Source organism: Panthera tigris, chromosome B4 (assembly GCF_018350195.1).
Source record: "Panthera tigris isolate Pti1 chromosome B4, P.tigris_Pti1_mat1.1, whole genome shotgun sequence".
NCBI lineage: Eukaryota > Metazoa > Chordata > Mammalia > Carnivora > Felidae > Panthera > Panthera tigris.
In genome coordinates, this window is record NC_056666.1 from 91042488 (window position 1) to 91064685 (window position 22198).

Below are 22198 nucleotides of genomic sequence, written 5' to 3' on the forward strand. Positions count from 1 at the left end.
TGTTACAAAAATTATATAGATATATTTGTTTATTATTTTCAGATAGGTAGCACCCAACATGTAACCAAATACATTCCTTCCTTCCCCCTCTTCCTTCCTTTTCTTCCTCTATTTTTGTTTAGCACTCTTTTTATTAATGAGGAAAGGGAAATGTGACCTCTCTCTTGGAGATGTCTCTCCTTTTAGACTTACTGGCTTTTTAATTCCTCTCTCTGGCTTATTTAACATCTCTGAGCCTTGATTTATTCAGCAATTAATAATGTAGGCAAGGTATCTTAGCAGGATAGGATCTTTTATTGATTTATTTATTCATACTGACCTCATTCCAAAAGCAATTTAAAGAGAATACTTGGCAAATAGTAGGTGCTGAATAAATGTTAGTTTTCTTCTCTTTTCTCTATTTAAATTACCCCTGGTTTTCTTGAGAGGGAAGGATTAACTGAAAATCAAGAGAAGTTTAGGAATAGAGGCTATGGACGTAAAATATTAGTAAGTGATAATGGCCAATCTTTTTTAAAAAGCTTCCGCATCTGAAAGAATGACACTCTTTCACAACACACAGGACATCTAGAAGTGGAAACAGGAGGCTATCCAAGGAAAGCAGGGACAAAGGCAAGCGTCTGTCTACGATAAAAGAAGTTATAGGCGGGAGGATGTTTTTGTGACTAGAGCAGGTGTTCCTCTGAGAGCTCAGCAGCCCAAAGCCAAAATACAGGGTTTTATTATAATTACGTTTGAAGTTTATACAGCCTTTGTACACTGAAAACACCAACCAACTCTTCATCATTCCGGCTTCACAGCCGTCCTGAAAGATTTTACCAGCTGGGCCTTTCCAGAAGTGACTATGATCCACTGGAAATCAAGTGACTATGAAGCTGAAGTTGGTATGCTGGGTAAAGCATACCAACTTCACCTCTCTGGACTCGGTTTCTCTATCTATAATATGGGCTAGCTGAAATCCCCTCCCAGTTCTAAAATCCCACAATTCTACCTTCCCAGCCATGGAAAGTGGGTAACTTCACCAAACCTCCCATAGTACCCAGCTGAGCAAGGTGTAGTATCCTCCCCCTTTGTTCTCTGAATTTTATGTCTCCTTATAAAGTTTTTCACATTAAACAAGCAAAGTGTTAAAAGACTGAGCATTCTTTCTCCAATGCCTAATCATTTGCAATTTTAGGTTAGCTCTGTCATTACAGATACATACATTCATAATCGTAAAACTTTATCAAAAACCTACCTAGCATGCCAGTTCACATCATTAACAATTCTGACTTTGCCACGATTAGTATTCCTTTTCCTCATCACGTCATCATGAATTAAAGTCATAATCTATAAATAGAGGGTGTACAATTTCAAATAAAAACTCAATTGCACTTAAAGTCTTCTGTAAATAGAGCCAGTAAATTCAGGAGAGAAGGACTGGGTCAAGACTGTGAAAAGGGATGTCGGTGCAGACACAAATTCATTCTCCCATTTTTGGACACCTTCCTGTACCTACTTTAGTCATGAAAGTTATATCTTACATTAGCCATGCCAGGGAATTTCTCTTTTAAAAGTGATTTGATGCCTTCCCCAAATTGCATATGATTTGCCTTAAATCAGTAAGATTTACCCACTGTGATAAGTTAGCAGTCCTCCCCGGCAGGTAAATTGAGGTCAAATAAAAAGAAACGTGGGGTGCCTGGGTAGCTCAGTTGTTTAAGTGTCCAACCTTGACCTCAACTCAGGTCATGATCTCACAGTTCACAGGATCAAGCCCCACGTTGGGCCTTTTGCACTGACAGCACGGAGCCTGCTTTGGATTCTCTCTCTCCCTCACTCTCTGCCCCTTCCCTGCTTGCTTGCTCTCTCTCTCTCTCTCTCTCTCAAAATAAATAAATAAACTTAAAATAAAAAAGAAATGTCACTTAGAATGAGATCACAGCAGAAAATCACCTCTTAGTACCCCCTGAGTTCAGTTGTGATTTTTAATCAGCCCAAACAATAAACAAAAAATGCTTATACATACAGATAAACATAACATAGTACACATGTAGTATCGAATCTTTTAAAATAAACTTAGGGGCGGCTGGGTGGCTCGGTCGGTTAAGCATCCGACTTCGGCTCAGGTCATGATCTCACGGTCCGTGAGTTCGAGCCCCGCGTCGGGCTCTGTGCTGACAGCTCAGAGCCTGGAGCCTGTTTCAGATTCTGTGTCTCCCTCTGTCTCTGCCCCTCCCCTGTTCATGCTCTGTCTCTCTCTGTCTCAGAAATAAATAAACATTAAAAAAATTTTTTAAAAAATAAAATAAACTTAGATTTTTTTTCAAATCAGTATAAATTTATATAAATTTTATGAATGTATATTTTGATAAATAAAATGTATCTTCCAAATACCAATTAAATAGAGATATCAGCTCTAATGATTTTGAAACGTTTACTTGCTACATTATTAATGGGAAATCTGGGCCAATTCCCATGTATTTCAACTAACGCCAAAAGATATAAAATGATTCCATTTATAATTCAAAGCCTGGAGTCACTGCAAGTAAAACAGTTTTACTGTTAAATATTGCAAATCATTAGTGCTATCAGCATACATGTCTTTGGAGAATAGCCTCATATCCTAACACAGACGAACCTCCATTTATTGCAAGCATAAGAGTAAGTAAAACATGCCACACTAGCAGAACGCATCTTAACCCTCCAAGGATACTACCCTCCTTGTTAAAGTTTCCCTTGATAAATATGAAAAGTAACAGACAACTAAGACGCTATTAGCTTAGAGTTCACGTCTCAAGGATCGAACGTGGGGGGGCTTTTTCTTCTGATTTGGAGAAATCTCAAAGTAACCATGAAAGAGTTCTTTATATGAATACCAGGAAAGGAGATTTTAAATTTTTTTATGTTTTCTTCATTTATTTTTGAGAGAGAGAGAGACAGAGAGAGAGAGAGAGAGACAGTGCAAGCAGGGGAGGGACAGAGAGAGAGGGAGACACAGAATCTGAAGACAGGCTCCAGGCTCTGAGCTAGCTGTCAGCACAGAACCCGATGCGGGGCTCGAACTCACGAACTGTGAGATCACAACCTGAGCCAAAGTTGGAGGCTTAACCGACTGAGCCACCCAGGCGCCCCTGGAAAAGAAGATTTTAAATCTTACAGGTTGCTGTGGAGCTCATGTACATTGAAGATACTCAAATACTTCAGTAAATATCCCCATATTTTTCTGATGGAGGCAAGTTGTGATTTGTTCCATTTTGTTTTGTTTTTTCCTTAACACTTTATCATTACCTGTCAGCAGCCAGTGATACATTTGATATTTGGCTTCATTCCTAGACCACACATAGAAGCCGTCCCCAAAATGAATTATCGAGTAACTGGCAGTGCGAACTGTTTGAGCTTCAATTTTGAAATTTATCTTTTTTTTTTTTTTTCTTTTTTCCTCCTTACATAATCAAAAGCTCAAGTATCTGGGGAAGCCATTTTAACAACTCTGCTCTTAAGTAATAATTAAAGCTGCTGCCACACAGAGGTTTTATGTCTTTATAAATGTCAGCCCAATTCTAACAAATCCGAGTTTCTTTCAGCAGCTCTAACACCACATCTTGGAAGAAATAAACTTCTGAAACGTCTTTTTGCCATCCAGACATTTATAAATCATGGGCCAAAGTTAAGACCGAAGTGCGTACCTTTCCCTGATACCTGAGCCCACAGTGACTGGCGGGCATTCTAGCAGCAGAACTCTGCCCGAATCACTGATGCTGACGGCAGACAAGATGCTGAAAAGACGGAAGTATCTGCAGTTTGATTACCTTAATTCTGTAAGAATATAATTTGAGAATTCATGAATATGATTGGTTCCTGTCATTAGAGGGTTAAAGTTTATTTATTTTGAGAGAGAGAGAGAGTGTGAGTGTGCGTCAGTAGGGCAGGGGCAGAGAGGGAGAGAAGAATCCAGAGCAGGCTCCTCACCGCCAGCATGGAGCCTGACGTGGGGTTCAAACTCACGGACCGTGAGATCATGACCTGAGTGGAAACCAAGAGTCAGACACCTAACCGACCGAGCAACCCAGGTGATCCTAGAGTGGTTTATTGTTGTTGTTGTTGTTGTTGTTGTTTTTTAATACACTTACATATGTATCTCTTTTTTTCTAAATAGACACTAAAAATAAGTTATTTGGGGGGTTCACAAAGTCACTAAAATATGTCTTGCTCTGCTAGGAATAATAATAATGGGTCTTTTGGGGTTGACAGGCATGGGGGACAAATAAGGTGAGACAGAATCCAGGAAACAGAGCTTTCTTGAGCACTTGCTGTAGGTCAGATATTGTACCCTGGGAATATAAATATAAATAAGATACAAGTTGCACCCTTCATGTGCCATCTTGTGAGGGAAAGATAAGCAGATCGTATTGAAATGAAAAAGTGTCACAAGATAAACAGCACAGAAGAGAGACACTCATTCTGGACAGGTGGGGCAAGGGGTGGCCAGGAAAGACCTCCTAGGGAGGAAAGGAAGTACATGACACAACAAGCAAAACCATAATGGTCAGAGGAAAGCAGAGAAGTTTAGGGTGACTGGTCATAACATGTGGAGATGAGAATGATGGGAAATGGGTTTGGAAACAAGCCAGTTCATGGGGGAGCGGGGGAGCCTTGAATGACTCAGCAGGGACCCTTGATCTGATCCTGGGAGCACTGGGAACCACTGATAAATTTGAAACAGACAAATTCAGATTAACATTTTATACTGGTTATTCCCGGAGTGACGTGGAGGAGGGCTTTGGGGGAACCAGCATTTAGGAAGCAGCTATGCCCCACCAGGTTCTTTACTTTTAGTATCACTGAATCCTCACAAGAATCCTAGACATCATTATCTCCATTTCACAGCAGAGGACGGGAGACCAAGAGAAGTTAAATGCTTTGGCAAGATCACGCAGGCGGTAAGTGGTAAGACTGGAATTAAAATGCTGCCCGATACGCAATCCCCAGTTTTCCCAACGACATCAACATGTTGCACAAAATACAAAAGGAAACAGGAACAATCTAGGTGCAGCCTAAGCATAAATACATGGGTACTGTTACAAGTTAAAACAGAATGTTATAGTGTTGATGCGAGAGGGGAATCTGTGAAATGAGCCCCGGGACAGGAACGTTACTATCCATACTACCCAATAAGGCAGATAACGGAGAAACTCCCAAATGCTTTCACTATGGACTTCGTTTCCCATGATCCTCCCTCCCTCCCCCTCCCTCCCTTCCTTCCTTCCTTTCAAATCTACACCTTTATTTATTTACTTTTCAGTTAGTTTAAACCCCTGAGGGATACAGCATCACACAGATTCTGCGGCCAATGGCTTTAGCAGGAAGGTTGCTTTGGAATTTGTTTGGCATGAACCATGCCACTGTTTCCATGAGCACAAGTTACTTTTTCCCAGAGTACTCTGGTTTTGTTCAGTTTGCCACCAGGAGTCACTGTGTTGTTCTTTGCTTTGTACATATGAGCATATCTTTTGCCTAGATAGAATTCAGTTTCCTCTCGAGCATAAACTCCTTCGATTTTAAAAAGAGCTGTGCGCTCCCTCTGGCTCCAGAGACCCTGCTTATAGCCAGCAAAAATGGCTCCGGACCACACCCTCCCAGACATCTTTGTCATTTTAGGAGTCCTGTTCCTAGTAGGCCCCACTTATTTGGACCCAAAGTTCAGCAGCAGCAGCTCCCCTCCCCCATGGCACTTTATTCTGAGCAATTACTTATTCTTAAAACACAGTGCCAACCTTTGTCAACATCATCCCTATTTGAAGTGATGTCTTCTGTCTATTCTTCCTCTCCCATCTGCTTTTTTTTGGGGGGGGGAGGGGGTGTTGAGGGCAGAAGGGGGATCTGGGGAGAAACTACACTGGCAACAAATATCCCAAACTATGTTACTACATCATTAAGGCTGAGTCGGAGACATTAGGTTTTACCAGCTCCTACTGCACACGTAAGATGCGTTATTAACTGGTCAGGTGTCACAAGTCACTTTCAAGTCATCTCTAGCTTCTGGAAATGAAACTGCTCTCTAAGCAAACTGATTTAAAAACACATCCTTAAGAGTGTTAGTTACGGGGCGCCTGGGTGGCTCAGTTGGTTAAGCGTCTGACTTCGGCTCAGGTCATGATCTCACAGTCCGTGGGTTCAAGCCCCGCGTCGGGCTCTGTGCTGACAGCTCAGAGCCTGGAGCCTGTTTCAGATTCTGTGTCTCCTTCTCTCTGTGACCCTCCCCCGTTCATGCTCTCTCTCTGTCTCAAAAATAAATAAACGTTAAAAAAAAAAATTAAAAAAAAAATAAAAAAAAAGAGTGTTAGTTACATCTGGAATCGGACAGGGAGCAAACACACATCTCTGCATTGTTTGTTTGTTCTGTGCCTGTGTTGACACTTCGGGGATTCAATATCCCCACTTTATAGGTGAGAAAACTAAGGGTCATGAAGAGAAATGAGAACTGCACTCCTATGGCGTTTGTGAATGTCGGCCTTGGGGTCTTTGAATCCAAGTCTGTTGACTCATATCATTTACTACTTTAACTTCATGCTTCGGAAAGAAAAATTAATAATATATTTTCAAAGGTCAATGCACTTAGAGAAACCAGCAGGAAATTAGAGGAAGAAGCAATCACTGTCACATACTTCTAAAGGAATATTCTAGATTATATTCCAAAACCAGAAGAAAGGAAGCCTGTTGTTCTCATTTTCCCAATACTAACTATAAATACATAAATAACACAGTGTGGGGAAGACATGGGCAGAAGTATCTAGAATCTGCTACAGAGTGGGTCCTGGGGAACAGTAGCTCCATAAAACCCTCCTTTGTTGTTCTAATAGTCTGAGAAACACTAAATATTTTATTCTCTTCATGCAGATTCTTGATGTACTCTGGCACAAAAGGGTAGGTTTTGCAATGTAAAGGAGGCTGTTTAACTTTATTTAACTCAGAGTGTTTCAAAATAATGAAAGTGAAACAACACCATGTTTGAATCTCAGTGATTGGAGGTATCAGCAAGTTTTAAAACATTGCTAGATTCAACTCCATCAGAATACTTAAGCCAAAAGCCACAAACAAAGCTTAAGCCAAAAGCCACAAAGGTTTCATATGATTTCCATTTAATATCATTTTTCACCTAAAAATAACAATGCCTGCTTACTATGAGCTAGGTGTTCTGCTAGGCCAGTGGTCACAAGGCAGCTGAAACCAGCATGTCAATCACAATGAACCTGTCTGGTAAGCAGCAGCTTCAAGTGTGGCATTCAAAGTACTAGGGAGCTAGGCCTAGTCTCCGAGAGACAGAAAGTGCCATGATTGATTTGCAGGATCTGTCACAGACGCGGGAACTGAAGACTGAAGGCACACGTACCTCACATTTTTCATACATGAACTAGGCACTGAAGATACATAAATGAATGAAGTGTGGTTCCTGATTTCAAGGGGCTCATCTGGGGGTGGGAGGAGGGCGAGGCTCATATAATTTCAACATCGTGAGACAAGAGCAAAAATAGGAGGCCCTAACAGAAAGAGGAGACAAACAGTGATCAGAGGAGCTAGCTTCAAAGATCAGAGGGTACTCCACCGGAGTCTTGAAGGACACGCCCGAGTTCATCACGTGTGCAGAGAGGTGGCATTACAGGTTAATAGCACAGCATGCTCAGGGGGCTGTCACTAACAAAGCTTGGCTGGAGCAGGGAAGTATGGAAAAGACACTTATCACCTTTTCTTTGATTATATTTTCCAGGGCAACCCTCCCAACAATCTTCATTATGTTTTTTGTTTGTTTAAGTACCATTTCAGTACCATTTAGTTATTTACATTGGAAAAGGAATGCATGTTCTGTTTAATTGAATAATATGGCTAGTAGAGGATTACTATATACACGAGAGATCATTTTGATTCTAATTTTCACAATGGCCCGTGTGCTACTCTTGACTAAAACAAAGGCCAACACATTTTATAATACAGATGGCATTCGTATTGCTTCTTTGTGATAATTTGCCAGCACCCCATGACATATTACGTTAACTCTGAGCTTTGTATGTTTAAGAAATTAAGGTAAATATGAATTGACTTTATGACATACTCCAGAACTAGTCTTAAAAATATAAGCATAAAAAAGGGGTGCGTGGGTGGCTCAGTCGGTTAAGCCTCCGACTTCGGCTCAGGTCATGATCTCAGGGTTCGTGAGTTCGAGCCCCCACATCGGGCTCTGTGCTCCTCCCCCACTCACGTTCTGTCTCTCAAAAATGAATAAATGTTAAATAATATATATGTATGCATAAAATACTCTTAAAAATCCCTCAAGTTGACTTGTTTTCTTTGGTATCTTTTTCCTCTTTTGCATATCGTAACTACTATAGCTTATTAGGTAACAATGTCCACTGTTTTTCCAGACAACACTTCATTTTCTTATGGAGACAGCTGAGGGCAAAATGACATGGTCAAGAGGCCGCTTTAGAAAAGTGGAGACAGTAACCAGACAAAATTCTTAGCAGGCTTCTCTCAGAGATGCCGTCACCTCACCTTTTTCCTTTTTACATTTAAAATAAAATACTCTACTCCAAGAAGACACGGAGTTGAAGCAAGATTGAGAATGAAACATGAGCTAGTGGTGTGGATGAGCATTTGAGGGCGGTTCCAATGAAATGGAAGAAAAGCTCACCCTTGGACAAAAAGATAGCATTAAGCCAGCGTCTTTTTTGTTGTTGGTTATATAGAAATTTTAGCATAGCAAAGTTATTCTTTTAAAGAATGAGGCAACAGTGCTCCTTGACAAATCATCACTATAGCCATCATGGCTGACCATTTTGACCTAGTCGCGACTCCCAATCCCTGTGAATTTGTACACACGCTTTTTCCCCCTAACAACTTCTACAACATCCCACGCCGCTTTGTTTTTGGGAATATGAGCCATATTTGGAATATGCATTCGCCACTGTTAGCCAAAGATAGAAGCAAAACCATTTTTGACTCTAGGGTACTAAATGCTACAAATTGCCTGGAAATAACAAGATGGGGCTTAAAAGATCAGGATAAATATTCCCAGCACTTTCTGAAAAATACCAACATTAGCCATCAAAGGCCTATAGGGCAGTCAGTTCCTTTAGCATCATTTCTTGACCCGTAGGTTCTTCACAAGAGGCAGGTATTATTTTTGCCAACTACGTATGTATGTTTCTAAACCGTGATTCAAATTTAATATTCAGTTTTGCTTACAGGTGGATATAATATGTGAAATAATAAATGATAATACAAAAGGATCAAAGGCCCTGAAGGAAATAATTTTCTCAGACTCAACCACAATCCTCCCACATACAGTGACAAAAAATAGATATAATTTCCTTATCTTATTGAGATGTCTAATTCCATTCTCTGTGGGAGACTCATCAATGAACTTAGATAAAACAGCCAGGCTCATATAAGTGTAGGTAATTAAAACCATATTAATCCCTGAGAATGGTTTTGAAGAGATGAGTGTCAGTCTGGGGCAATTCCTAAAAACCGTGCTCTGTGGCCTCTGCAGGGCTCAGTGTTACCACCATCCGGACGACTGCTGACTTACAAGCAGTACCTGACTGGTTGTGGGAGAGAATACCCAGATTCTTACTTCTCCTGAGCTCAGCAAATATAATCCCATTCTGTTACAAATTCTCCATCTAAAAGTCCCCTAGGGCCGCCCATCTGCAGTCAGCCCCTTCCTCCTCCTGATGGCAGGGCTGCATTGGATCTCCAGACGTCCCCGTAGAGGAACTGAGATGACCCATGTGCAAGGTATTAGGTGACCACCGCGCTCATCGGGGAAATCACTCATAAGTGCTTAACTTATAACCTTTCCAAAATTACCTTTTAATGCAAGGTCCTCAGATCCTTGGTCTGGAAAGCAACACCTTCCTTTGTTATCTATAACAGGGATTACACAGATAGCTCATTTACTGAAAAAGCTGGGTTTCTAAGATATAGTTTATTGAAAAAGCTTGGGCTTTGGAGCCTGAAAGAGCTGGGTTCAAGTGTTAGCTCATCGTTGACTGGCTGTTGAATGACTTTTCATAGTTACCTCTTCCAGGACAGCAATTTCCATCTCTCAGAGTTGTTATAAAGACTAAATGTGAGGGGCACCTGGGCGGTTCAGCTGATGAAGCACCCGACTCTTGATTTCAGCTCCGGTCATGATCTCACGATGCATGACTTCGAGCTCTGCATTGACAGTGTGGAGCCTGCTTGGGATTCTCTCTCTGCCCCTCCCCCACTTGTGCACGCTCTCTTTCCCCCTCCCTCCCCTTTCTCTCTCTCAAAAGTGAATGAATAAACTTAACCAAAACAAAAGATTAAATGTGAACCTCAGCCCAACGCCTACCAAACATACACTTGCAACTAGGACATACCTGTTAGCACCTACATTGCTGTATTGGCTTTGTTATTTACGATTATTTGTTTAATATGCCGCTTATCCCCTGATGGCCAGTATCCTGACTTGGCCATCTCTGCAACCCAAGCCCAGGATGCACTGCTTGACACATTGTAGGCTCTCAACATCTGCTGTACATTCAAAGAGGAAGCACTTATTTTTTTATATGAAATTTATTGTCAAATTGATTTCCATACAACACCCAGTGCTCATCCCCCAAAATGCCCTCTTCAATACCCATCACCCACCCTCCCCTCCCTTCCACCCCCCATCAACCCTGAGCTAAGAGGAAGCACTTAATAGTCAATGTTTCTCAAACTTTGATGTGCATATGATTCATCGGGGAATCTTGTTAAAAAACAATTCAGATGCATTACATCTAGGGTAAGCCCTAAGACACTGCATTTCTGACAAGCACCCAAGTAGACCCATGCTTCTAGGCCACACTGAGAGTAACGGGCGCTAGTTTCCTTTTGTTTCCTTCCTTTTTGGCCACAATACTCCATGAAGTGAGCTGTTTGTGAGCAACTCTCTGAGGGCTGTTACTCTTAGCCCAACCACACCCCTTCCTCGAATCAAACACAGGGCAGGGGCACCCAGGATGATATAAGTATGGGGATTATTTGCTGATGTATCTCTACCCTATTGGCACAAGCTTTTAAGTGAACTCTAATGTTAATAACCAGAAAGATGAAAAGCTCCTTAAGGAACAATGAACAGTTTTATTATATTTGTATCAGGAAATGCTACATAATACTGTGCCAGTACAAGACACAAATTTACAAATCGCAGACACTTGTGTTTCAAAAACGTGTCATACTGTCTACTGTAATGTTAACAGAATGAGTGTTTATAAATATAGATATGGTAGAAATGCACACAGCCACATTTACAAAAAAAAAAAAAAAAGCTGTCATCTAGTTACTTCACAGTGCCATCTGCTGGACAGCTGCTAAACAGCAGAAAAATGCAGGAAACCCGTTGGGAATAATAACATGAAATTTTTTTGCAGTTTTTCAAAAAGATTTATGCAAACTAAGGCAACTTCCTATAGTTCGGCACTGGCTTATTTGAAGAGAATATTGTATAGTGTCTATGCCCTTTTTGCTTAGAAAAGTAGAACAGTTTTATAGAGATAAGCATATTGATGCAGGACTAAAAGCTCAACACAGAAATTCCATACCAGCCACGGAGGAAAAAAAAAAAAAGAAAAGAAACTGTTTCTTTCTCCCAAGAAAAAACCTGGTATCTTGGACACTAATGGAGTTCACATGAGTCTTAATCCATAAAATGTTAGTGCACAATACTTTGCAGCATCTCTTGCAAACAAACAAACAAACAAAAAAATAGATATAGCTAAGTAGAAAATACAAATTCCTAATCTCATTCACTTCTGAACACGGTTCCTCTTGAACCCTAAAATTAGTCATAATTCTTTAGTGCAAATGGCAAGAACAGAATAAGTGAGAAAAACGTACGGCTTATGTAAGACCTTCCTAGCACTCTTCCTTCAGGGAAAATGCAACTTGCTCGATCACAGAGGTGGTATAATTCTGACAATAATTTAACAACTTCCTACCTGAATATGCACTCAGTCCAGTTGCAAGAGCTGATCACTTACGTCTTGGGCAGTCATAGATTTTAAAGAATTAAGCAGATGTGCACGTTTAACTAGACATTTTAATGAAGAATAATTAGTGCTATGAAATATCTACTTTGGGATGTTAAAAAATATATATGTAACCAGGCCCTTTTAAGCAATTTTCTATGGAGGATCTCAAAGGATAGTGCTATCGTGCCGGCTTTCACTCAATGACCCTTAGAATGGCTCTACGGAGGTTTTCTAAGGTTCAGGAGTGAAAAGTATGAATAAAATATGGATCAATAAAATACCTTACTCGTACTTTAGAGAACATTAAGTGAATTGCCTGAGGTCACTAAGTCCTAATGGTGAGGGAAAAAACAACCTGGGACTCCCGGAACCCGCTTAAAAATCCTAAAGCACAGGCTTCCATGGCATACTTCCTGGGGGACAATCCCATAATTAATTTAAATGGCTTTCTGGGGCATATTAATTATGTATGCTATCTGTACGCCAGGCCACTCTGAAAGCAGAAAATGTCTTCCCTGCTAGTCATAAATGGATTGCTTTCCTCTTAGTGATACCGAGGTGCACTGCAAGGCTCTTGGAAGGAAAAAGCTGCCATGCCAACAGGGCCAGGAACACAGGTGGGGCACAGATTTCTCATCCGCCTGTCTTATCTCATCTTGGAGGATCCCCTCAGTGGCCCAAGAGAGCTGACCTTTCCTTCCAACTGTGAAGCCTCACCGAACCCCTACCACAGGCCCTCATCACCCTCCATGGGGCCGGGAGGGTGGGGGGAGTCCCAGCTGTAAATCTGCATGGGCTAGAAGCAGTGCCTGAGGGGCCCAGCCCTGCTGGAAAGGGCCCTGCGCGCCATCTCCACAAATGATAAGGGTAGCATTTCTCCCCTCTTCTGGGTCCACAAGAACTTCAAATATGCTGCAGTTTCGGGGGGAGCTAAACCGGAGTTTTGTGAGGAAACACTTACACGGTAAGATGATGGAAATTAAAATAGGGGGTACCAAGATTGAAATACCAAAACAAAACAAACACCTCTAGAGTTGGTTAGGAAGAGGATCCTTGATGGCAAGACGGCACCTGGTCGGCTCAGGAAAAGAAGAATGTTCTTTGATTACACGTGCTGCAGTCTAGAACCCAAATATGACTCTAATCACTTGAACTGAAACCAGAGCCGACTGAAATTCTATTTCTCTTCTCCCCTTTTCTAGCCAAATTAAATTACTGACTGTTCCCTCAAGTACACCTGCAATTGCGAGCCCGACTGCAATTGTTCCTGGCATCCGTCCAAATGGCAAATATTTACCAAGGCCAACTATGTCTCACCTAGGTGGTAAGCATATGGTGATGCACACTGTAGTAGTCCCTCCTCATGTGCAGGGACATTATTCCAAGACCCCCCAGTGGATGCCCAAAATCGCAGATAGTACCAAACCCTGTATATATCGGGGCTTATTTTCCCCCAGACATACAAACCGAGGCAGCCTAATTCATAAATGAGACACAGTAAGAGATTAAAATAACTAATATCAAAATAAAACAATTATAACAATACTGCGATAAAGATTATGGGAATGTGGGTTCTCTCAAGATATCTTACTGCAACGTAGGCCCCCCTTCCTCTAAGGATGCGAGGCGAACGACGTAGCGTTAGGCTACTGCTGACCTTCCCACAACATGTCAGAAGAAGGATCATCTGCTTCCGGACTGTGGTTGACTCGGTAACTGAAACCACAGGAAAGTGAAACCGCAGATGGGGGGGAAGTGCTGTCCAAGGATAAATGAGTCCCTGTTCTTGTGCTGTTGACTTCTAGTAGGGCAAGACAGACAGTAAGTAAACAAACCAATAACTGTATAGGAGGGATTAAGCACTTACAGGAAGAGAGATAAGCCAGGTTAGGAGCCAGAGTGACAAGGCAGGTTTGTTTAAGTCATCAGGGAAAGCATTTCTGATAAGGTGACATCTGAACAGAGGTCCGGAGGAAGCGAGGACAGACAGGTATATTGATATAGAGGAAGTGCATTCCGGCAGAGGGAAAAGCAAGGGTGAGAGGCTTTTGCTTGGCACATTCAGGGAACAATGAGAAACCCCACTGACACGCCAGCGGGAAGACCATATCACACGGCGCTCCTCAAATACTCTGTGATAGAGAACCACTTCTCTGTTCTTCACAATCCACTGCAGATCAATTATTTAAAAAAATAATAAAAATAAATGTCACAGTAATATCTACTGCTCTGAAAGCTTCTAGATTGATCTCCTCAGAGACCCCTGGCCCTTCTCAGACCAGCGGCGACCCAGGGGCCACACTGGACAGCACTGAGATGGGGTCAGGGAGGCCAGGGCCAGCCTTGTGAATTTCATCCTGAGGGCACTGCACCACCACGAGAAGAGAGACCTTTGATCCTTTGGACTGAAATGCTCTTCTCTCACCACCATGGGCAAGATCTCGCTCAGTTACATGAACTATATTCACTATTTACAGAGAATCCTTCAGCCAGCAGGCCTCCAAGCACTTCACATTCTTTCATCCTGACCTGATCTCAGGGCTCCTCCTCCACTCCCACTGAAAGCAACCGCTGTCAGTGAAAATCTTTCTCTTTTTGTGGTATAGTCTTCATGGCATCCATCTACACTATATTATGGTTTTTTGAGTACATGTCACTTCTCTCCAGTCTGTAAACTCCTAGATATCAGAGACTATTTCATAAATCTTATACTTATTATGCTAACCTGACACTCAATACATGCTCTTGAATTGAGTTCTAAACTAGATCTATAAAGATCGGTCATCAATAATATGATAGGAGTATATAAAACAGTTATTTAAAGGCCTGTTTATAGCATTTGGGGAAAGTGCTGACATTTTTCAAGCTCCCTGTTACTCTACAGATCAAATCCAGAAAATTATTACTGGATAAAACTTTTGTAGTTGTAATCTTTTGTCTATAGCATATTTCTTGAAAAACATGGCCCATTGGCTGGAACTTGTTACAATTTTAGTGCTATATAGATCTCTTTTCTAATGAAATATGTTCTAATGCAAGTTTGACCTGTAAAGCTGAGGAATTCCAAGCCTCCCTGAAAAAATCAGTGACCAAGAAACAGCACTGTTTGTATATGTCCCAGACCTACAGTTAATTTTCAAATCGGAAGTAATGATCTGCTATGTTAAATGAGTAAGAGAATAATTAAACATCTGGATTAGGGAACTGTAAGATAAAAACCCAGCAGCAAGTTGAAAATTTAGCTTTCAATGTTTTAGCCCAGAGAAGCATGGAAAGCAGATTATTGCTCTAAAATCCAACATGAAAAAGTTCATGGTGATTCTAACTTTAGTTTTACTAGCAGAAACACATTTTTGGCTGCACAATCTTCAGTGTTTGTGTCTTTGGACTGAATCATGATTTGGGATGAAATTCGTGGCTAAAAACAAAACAAAACAGAACACTTCTTTCTAATCACAGAATGACATTATTCTTCTCAAAATGAGAACGTTCTCCTCTACAAAAGAGGAAAATCTCTTAAGAGTAGGTAGGCAGTAAGAAGGACTACCTAAATAGAGCAGGAGGGCTTTGCTATAGCTTTATTGCATGGACAGAAATAAGCTCATTTCTAGCTGCCAAGACACCTTCTTAATTTGACACATGGTTTAAAAGGTCTTAGTCCTTTCAGGCTGCTATAATAAAATACCATGAATTGGGTGGCCCATAAACAATAAAAATTTATTTCTCACAGTTTTGGAGACTACAAAGCCTAAGATTAAGGCACAGACAGACTTGGTGTCTACAAAGATCCCACTTCCTGGTTGATAAATGGCATCTTTTTTTCTGTGTCCTCACATGGCAGAAGGGATGAGGGATCTCTCTGGGGCCTCATTTATTAGGGTGCTGATCACACATATGAAGGCTCCACCTAATGAGTTAATTACACACCAAAGGCCCCACCTCTTAATACCATCACCTTGGGGGTTAGAATTTCAACATGAGAATTTTGGGAATTCACAAGCATTCAATCCACAGCAGTCAGTAATACAATCTATTCATTACCCATCATTCATCCATCCTGTGCATTATGATGCACATCTCTCTGTTGATCTATCATCCATCCATCTGCCCACCCATCCACTCACCCACATAGATCTCTCTCTATATATCCATGTATCAATCAATTTCTCTCTCCCTTTTGTAAACTTGAGTGAAATAAAAATATTTTTCCTCAAAATTGCAAGATTTAAAACTAAGCACTAGACATATCTTTATGGTTATCTTCCTTTATTCCTGGTTAATCATCCTCCTTCAGCAATTTTCCTATTTCTACCTTTGTCCCCAACCCACTTTTTTCCATTTCCTAAATTTAATCCTTTTCTTCTCTATGTAACTCTGCATCTCTTTTCTGTCAATCTGCAGAAGAAAATTTACATGACTCATAACTTTTGCTCAGGGGTCTACGTAAAGCAAGCAAAGAACAAAGAACCAAGGCCTTCCTTTGCCCGGTATTCTCTCTGGACCCCCTCCTGGGCTTATGACTTTACTTGCTACTCCCAACAGACTTCTAACTCAGTGGCTTTTGTGCTGATATTTTGCCCAGAGAAAACACATGAAATAACCTACAACTCTATGAAAAGCCTAAAAGAAATAAGAGAAAGACCCACTCTTAAATGATTTTAAAAATAAAAAACAGTGACTTCATATTATGCACTGAAAAACCCATGAGCAAAATCTGATTTTCCTACGCAAACACTGGTGAACTGATTTGATCCCATGGAAGCTTGAAGTCCTCAATATGCATCACTGTTTTCACTACACATTATAAAATATAAAGCTTAAGCATTTAGAGATTATCTTTGATGGGGTGCCTGGGTGGCTTAGTCGGTTAAGTGTCTGACTTCGGCTCAGGTCATGATCTCGCAGTCCATGAGTTCAAGCCCCGCATCACTCTCCGCGCCGACAGCTCAGAGCCTGGAGCCTGCTTCAGATCTGTGTCTCCCTCTTTCTCTCTCCCCCTCCCCTCCTCATGCTCTGTCTCTGTCTCTCAAAAATAAGTAAATGCTAAAAAAAAATTAAAGATTATCTTTGAACAGGGCTGGAACCCACAAAGGGTAGGCAAGGAGCAAAGAGCTTTCAAACATACGTATGTTTGTTTTTTAAACTGGTTGGTGGATACACAATGTTATTTTATTTTTTATACATCCATTATAATTATCTTGTCTACCTTCAATATATAACAAAAACAAAATTATTAAAGCCCATCCTTTGAAAAGAATTATGATTTATAATGTTATCTGTTTAGAAAATGGCAGAAACAACACTTATTTTCTGTAGGTGTACACTTTTAAATAAAAATAAATCCACCAGAAAACCACATGTGATACTAAAGATACTTCATATGATAAAGATGCCTCACAACTTTTTGTAAAGTTGTGAAATAATGAATATAAAAGCACTTAATACATTGCTTCATACACAGCATGTGTTCAGTGAAGGTCCTTGAAGTCAAATACAGACTGCTAAACAGCAAACAGAAACCTTCTATAGAAAGATATGCGGAAGTTGGTATTAACCAACACTAAATTTTCAACTCCATATGAAAAGAAAAACATGATTCTTTATTTTTTTGGTTTTTTTTAAAGTAAGCTATATGCCCAACGTGGGGCTTGAACTCACTACCCTGAGATCAAGAGTCACATGCTCTACTGACTATGATTCTTTATTTTAATACAATAAAGGAATAGAAAAAATAATAGGAATAGAAAAAAGGAAGCGATGATTAGTAAAAGATGGGATAACAATAAATATCACGTAATCAATCTCAGCATATGTGCAACAAAAGGCAAACCGCTTAAAAATCCAACCTGTGGTTCACTTAAACAAAGGAAACTATGGTTGTCTTAGTCCATTTCAGCTGCTATAACAAGACGCCACAGACAGGGTGGCTTGTAAACAACACAAAATTATTTCTGACAGCTTTAGAGCCTAAAAGTCCAGAAATGCTCTGGGTCTGGTGAGAGCCCTCCTCCAGGTTGCAAACTGCAGACTTCTCTGTGTGTGATCACACAGTGGAAGGGGGCAAGGGAGCTCTTTAAGACAACTTTCACAAGGGCACTAATCCCATCCATAAAGGCTCCACCCTTCATGACTTAAGCACCTCCTAAAGGCCCTGCCCTCCAATACCACCACCTTCGAAGTTAGGATTCCAGCATGGGAACTTTGGGGGACACCAATATTCAGACAATAGCAATGGTACGATATGGAATTACTTAGAATTTCGCATTAAATACACCTTGTTAGAAGATGGGGGGAGGGATGTTGGTTATGTTGTTGATGAGAATGATCAGGAAGTGATGTGGGGGGAACATCTGTGCTGGTAAACAGTGAAAACAACAGAAGCCACCACTGACATAGAGGACAAGGAAGGAGAGTTCCCTTTAGAAATATTAGGGAAGTGAGGAAGATGAACGGTGGGGAGAGAGCTCACTGTGGCATCTTTGGGAAGCATTTTATGTGTCACCTCAATAATCTTCTCCAACCGATGAAATGTAAATGTTATTAATCCTGTCCGTACAGATGAGGAAATTCTAGTTTTGTGAAGTAGAAAAGTTACATCAAAAGACACAAAGTTATAGCAAGGATGTAAATCCAGATATATTTGACCCAAAGCTTATAATGTTTCCACTATGCCATCCCAAGAATAGAAAAGTCTACGAAACATCGTTGGGGTGAAGGAAGAGAGGGCCATCATCTATATCAAAAATGGTAAAACTGAAGAGTACAGAAGTTAAACAAAATTTTTGAGTCCTTATTGCAGTAGTTATTAGGAAGATCTGAAAGCTGAAATCATCTTTTGAAGCAGAGAGGTCAAACTAATGTTAAGAATACACGATGTTCTGAGTCTAATTGACACACCAGACATAAATAAATCACCAGGAGTGGTTGTAATACACTTTAGAGGTTTCAAGGAACTTCAGGATGAAACAGTGCAACACTGGGCCAAAATGTACAACTTGTCACTTATAAAATTATCCTTATGCGAGGAGTCTGGAAGCCTGCCAGCATAATTCTACTACAGAATATGGGTTCCGGAGGTCTAGATCAGTAACTTGAACTTTCATGCATGACTGGCAGGTGGACTCTCTAAGTCTGATGCTTCAGACACCCCACAGAAGGCACATCCCTCACATACCTCTTTCTATAGTTATTTATGTATATATCTTACCCCCCTAACAAGGTTTCTAGCTTGTAGCAAGGGCTATTTCTGATTCGTTTTCTATGCCCTGATAGCCTGGCATACTAACCTGTACTTAATAGACACTCAATATTTGGTTGAATCCACCCCTGCCCACATCAGGAAGCTGGGTGGACAAGTAACTGTGGTTTCTGTTGGGGAAAATACTATGCCACTGATTTACTAGAATTTGTTAAGAAACTGACATCAGTTTGTAGCTAAGAAGAACTCGTGGATATACTTTTCCAACTGAATTGCGTGGTAATTGGGAGACTGCTGTGTCAAGGGAAGAAAACCGGTTCAAAACTATAAACAAGAAGGAAGGATAAATATATAATTTCTCTAAATGAAAAGGCCCTAGCCACAAAGAGTCTGTTGCAGCTGACCTTAATTAACATGTTAAAAAATATAAATCATCTGGCTGATGAAGCTATAAAATGTTCCAGATTGCAGATAAGAAGTCAAGCTAATGAACATAAATGGCAAAGAAATCGGCAAAGATTTGAGTGCAACGAAAAGTGACAGATGTGCTCCATTGAAGACAAGTACAAATTAATGATTAAAATACAAAAGTATCATATAAGATGACAGACTCTGAGCCATTAGTAACAATTTAGGAAAGTAAGAAAGCCCCTAAACTCGGGCATTTTCTAAACACACAGACCCCAAATTTCCAAGTATTATCAGGCAGGATTTGGAAAACCAAAAGGTATAGTTTTCCTTTTGCACCAAAGCTGGATTCTGTAGCTGTGCCTAAGGACAGACATACAGAGTAGAAAAGGATCCAGAGAGATACACCTAGAGCAGGGTTCTCAACGGCAACACTGTAGGTGGATAATTCTTCGTTGTGGGGTGCTGTCCAGGGAACTACAGACTGTTCAGCATCATCCCTGCCCTCTACCCACTAGATGCCGGCAGCACACTCCCGGTTATGACAACCAAAAATATATCCAGACATTACCAAATGTCTCCTGGGGGCCAACCTGTCTGGTTTAAGAACCACTACTCTAAAGTGATCAAGAAACTCCCTGGCGACAGATAAAATCTGATAAGCATATGACAGAAATAAACATTCCGCGAGAGAGTTGGTGCAAATAGGTATATGTTTACCAAATTCCAGGACTCTGGATGTGGTTGAGGGAGGCACTTTTTTTTTTAATGTTTATTTTTTGGAGAGAGCAAGTGAGGGAGGGGCACAGAGAGAGGGAGACAGAGAATCCTAAGCAGGCTCCAGGAGATCATGACCTGAATTGAAATCAAGAATCAGATGCTCAACTGACTGAGCCACCCAGTCTCCTCAAAGGGAGGCACTTCTAAGGTGCCTTTTAAATCATAGAAGGATTAATAAACAGGATGCAGGCTTGGGAATTTCACCTTAGGAAGTGGACCCGGTTGAAAAAATTAGGTTGAAGGAATGTTTGGCAAAGCCATGTGCAGATAGACCCCACATCTTTTTTCATGTTAATCTTTTACAGGGCAATGTTGTTCCTCCACAAAACATTTCTTGGTGCAATAAAAAGCACATCTGTGTAGTCTAATACAAAGGTTTACAAATACCAGGCTGAAATTAGCTATATTCTGCAGTTCTGATTTTGAAGTATTTTTTTTCCAATTATTTCTGGGGTTCACCAAATGCATCTCGTCTAACTGCAGAAGTTATTTCTTATGTAAGGTCAGCCAAATTTGGGCATGGATAAGCACTTGAGAGGTGCCTGGGTGGCTCAGTCGGTCCAGTGTCTGACTCTTGATTTTGACTCGGGTCACGATCTCACAGGCGAGACGGAGCCCCACGCAGGGCTCTATGCTGACAGCTGACAGCATGGAACCCGCGTGGCATTCTCTGTCTCCCTTTCTCTCTGCCCCCACTTGAATGCGTGCGTGCGCTCTCTTTCTTTCTCTCAAAATAAATAAATAGACATTTAAAAATAAAAAAAGAAGAGCATTTGAGTTCATGCTTCTTGATAGGATTCCTGGCAAGCGCTATGAGACTGGAAAGATTGCTACATGACCAACAGGATGTAAACTGGTCATACATACTAGAATTTAAAGTCATGGACTTTGTATGCCGCCATTTCATAAACAGCCATGCCATTTCCAAAGACTATACACCAATCTGGTCTCCTTGTCACTGCGATTTTCTGGCCTTGTCTTGCTGTGTGAAACAGTAATCTCCACTTATCTGGGATTTTGTTTTCCATGGTGTTAGTTACCCGTGGTCAACTGCGGTGTGGAATCAGATGATTCTCCTTCTTCTGTATCATCAGAAGGTCAATGGTAGCCTAACACTAAGTCACAATGCCTGAGTCATTTACCTCACCTCATCTCATCTCGTCACATAGGCATTATATCACCTCACATCATCGCAAGAAGAAGGGTGAGTACGGTACAATAAATATTTTGAGAGAGACCACAATCACATAACTTTAATTACAGTATATTGTTATAATTGTTCTATCTGATCATTAGTTATTGTTGTTAATCTCTCACTGTACTTAATTTATAAATGAAACTTTACCATAGGCATGGTATGTATAAGAAAAAACATAGCATATTAGGGTTCAGTACTATCCGTGGTTTCAGGCATCCACTGAGGGTCTTGGAATGTATCCCCCACAGATAAGGAAGAACGACATTGCATTTCATATATTGCATTTCACTATATTGCATTTCACTGAGAACCTTCACTGTATAGCTTACACAGTAGTTGAGAATGTGGAATTTGCATTCAAAGCCTAGATTTTTACCATCGATGGTCTATGTGATCTTGACCACAACATAACCTTGACACTCATTTTCTCATGTGTAAAAATGACCAACCTCTCCGCACTGAGGTGAGCATTAAAGAGGCAAAAACTTGGAAAGCTACCACTGGAATTGTTGTTAAGTAGAGGAAGAAGGATTTCCTGGGAATCAGGGTCCAGAGTGCAGACTCCTAAAAAATTACACAGTGTTGCAGTTT

At 40.8% G+C, this 22198-nt stretch overlaps 1 protein-coding gene and 1 pseudogene across 2 annotated transcripts in view; both read right to left on the bottom strand.

Annotated features, from left to right (window-relative positions):
* Positions 1–22198, bottom strand: part of GRIP1 (glutamate receptor interacting protein 1) — a 682693-nt gene that overhangs the window by 448542 nt on the left and 211953 nt on the right. The gene's annotated exons all lie outside the window — the stretch shown is intronic.
* LOC107179626 lies at positions 5290–5626 on the bottom strand (annotated as a pseudogene).